The 3,037-nt window shown below is 39.3% G+C and overlaps 1 pseudogene; it reads left to right on the forward strand.

Moving 5' to 3' along the window:
- The first annotated feature begins 100 nt into the window (after nucleotides 1–100).
- LOC126950588 (matrin-3-like) lies at nucleotides 101–2,048 on the forward strand (annotated as a pseudogene).
- Nucleotides 2,049–3,037: the final 989 nt, after the last annotated feature.

Here is a 3,037-nt window from a genome sequence, read left to right on the forward strand (position 1 = left end):
TACAATTTTTTGAAGCAAAGTTAACCTAGCTTTCTAGTTTGAGCTTTCTTTTTGGCCGTCTTAAAAAAAAAAAAATGTTTTTTAATCTATAAAATAGACAAGAGCTAGTTCTAAAAAGTCCAAGTCATTCCAGCAGTCATCTCTCAGTAGGGACTCACAGGGTCACGGGCATGACCTGTCTGCAGCAGAAATAGGCCTTCCTGCTGCTGCTACTCAGTATTTTAAGTATGCCAGCATCTCTTGAAAGGATAGACCAGGGTACTGCGTGCCTTGCTAGTTTAATGAATCTTGGAATGGGTTCTTCATTGAATCAACAAGGAGCTCATAGTGCACTGTCTTCTGCTAGTACTTCTTCCCATCATTTGCAGTCTATATTTAACATTGGAAGTAGAAGTCCACTCCCTTTATCTTCTCAACACTGTGGAGATGCAGACCAGGCCAGTAACATTTTGGCCAGCTTTGGTCTGTTTGCTAGAGATTTAGATGAACTGAATCATTATCCAGAGGACAAGATTACTCCTGAGAATTTGCCCCAAATCCTTCTACAGCTTGAAAGGAGGAGAACTGAAGAAGGCCCTACCTTGAGTTATGGTACAGATGGCAGGTCTGCTACACGGGAGCCACCATACACAGTACCTAAGGATGACTGGGAAGAAAAGAAAGGCACTTTAGAAGAGTTTTGATGATCGTGTTCCTAGTCTTAACCCAGTGATTGATTATGACCATGGAAGTCATTCTCAAGAATCTGGTTATTATGACAGAATGAATTATGAAGATGACAGATTAAGAGATGGAGAAAGGTGTAGTGATGATTCTTTTTCTGGTGAGATCTCACATAATTATCATAAATTTGACAGTGAGTATGAGAGAATGGGATGTGGTCCTGGCCCCTTACAAGAGAGATCTCTCTTTGAGAAAAAGAGGGGCGCTCCTCCAAGTAGCAATATTGAAGACTTCCATAGACTCTTACCAAAGGGATATCCCCATCTGTGCTCTATATGTGAGTTGCCAGTTCATTCTAATAAGGAGTGGAGTCAGCATATCAATGGAGCAAGTCATAGTCATTGATGCCAGCTTCTTCTTGAAATCTACCCAGAATGGAATCCTAACAATGATACAGGACACACAATGGGTGATCCATTCATGTTGCAGTAGTCTACAAATCCAGTGCCAGGAATTCTAAGACCCTCCACCTTCCTCATTTCATCTTGGGGGACCAACAGTTGGACCAAGAGGAAATCTGGGTGCTGGGAATGGAAACCTGCAAGGACCTAGACACATGCAAAAAGGCAGAGTGGAAACTAGCAGAGTTGTTCACATCATGGATTTTCAATAAGGGAAAAACTTGAGATACCTAGTAGAACCATTTGGAGTCATTTCAAATCATATGATTCTAAATAAAATTAATGAGGCATTTATTGAAATGGCAACCACAGAGGATGCTCAGGTTACAATGGATTATGATACAACCACATCAGCATTAGTATTAGGCAAGCCATTGGCAGTTCATTTATCCCAGAAGTATAACAGAATAAAGAAACCTGAAGGAGAGCCAGATCAGAAGTTTGATCAAAAGCAATAGCTTGGACATGTGATACATCACAGCAATTTTCCCCATTCTGGCTATTCTGACAGTGTTGTCCTCAACTTTGCTGAGCCTTATTGGAAAATAAAGAATTACATATTGATGATGATGAAAATTCAGGCTTTTATTGAGATGGAGACAAGAGAAGATGCAATGGCAATCGTTGACCATTGTTTGAAAAAAGCCCTTTGGTTTCAGGGGAGATGTGTGAAGGCTGACCTGTCTGAGAAATACAAAAAACTGGTACTGAGGATTCCAAACAGAGGCATTGATTTACTGAAAAAAGATAATATGTATTATATTCTTTATGTTCTTTAGATTTCTATCTCTGTATCTTAAAGTATATGGATGCTTTCTTCTGCCATTTCAAATCACCTATTGAAAACCTCTAGAAAATCTTCTATTTTAGTCTTTTTACTTTTCAACTCCAGAATTTCCATTTGTTTCTCTTAGTGTTTAGTTTCTCTATGGGCATTCTGTCTATGATGAATCACTGTCATCATTTTTTTTTTTTTAATTCTTTGAAGATGGTTTTCATTTTTTTAAACATATTTATAATAGCTGCTTTAAAAGCTTTGTCTGCTAGTTTTAATATCAAACACTTTCTATTGGCAGCATTTTAATGGTATCAGGGGAACCACCCCCGATAATTCAATGTAGGTTCTTTTCTATTTCCGTAAGTGTCGATCGGTCTGAGAAATAAAGGGAAAGAGTACAAAAGAGAGAAATTTTAAAGCTGGATGGCTGGGGGAGACATCACATGTCAGCAGGTTCTGTGATGCCCCCCAAGCTGCAAAACCAGCAAGTTTTTATTAGTGATTTTCAAAGAGGAGGGAGTGTATGAATAGAGTGTGGGTCACAGAGATCACATGCTTCACAAGGCAATAAAATATCACAAGATAAATGGGGGCAGAGAGAGATCACAGGACCGGGGTGAAATTAAAATTGCTAATGAAGTTTCAGGCATGCATTGTCATTGATAACATCTTATCAAGAGATAGGGTTTGAGAGCAGACAACCGCTCTAAAATTTACTACATAGGAATTTCCTTGTCCTAATAGGCCTGGGAGCACCACAGGAGACTGGGGCTTATTTCATCCATTATCTGCAAGCATGTAAGACAGACATTCTCAGAGCGGCTATTTTAGAGACCTGCCCCTGGGAATGCATTCTCTTTCACAGGTCCTTTCCTTGCTGAGAAAAAGAATTCAGTGATATTTCTCCTATTCACTTTTGTAAGAAGAGAAATACGACTCTGTTCTGCCCAGTTCTCAGGCAGTCAGACCTAATAGTTATCTCCCTTGTTCCCTGAACATTGCTGTTATCCTGTTCTTTTTTTAAGGTGCCCAGATTTCGTATTGTTTAAACACACATGCTTTTTGAACAATTTGTGCAGTTAATGCAATCATCACAAGGTCCTGAGGAGACATACATCCTCAGCTTATGAAGATG

Source organism: Macaca thibetana, chromosome 1, assembly GCF_024542745.1.
Source record: "Macaca thibetana thibetana isolate TM-01 chromosome 1, ASM2454274v1, whole genome shotgun sequence".
Lineage (NCBI taxonomy): Eukaryota > Metazoa > Chordata > Mammalia > Primates > Cercopithecidae > Macaca > Macaca thibetana.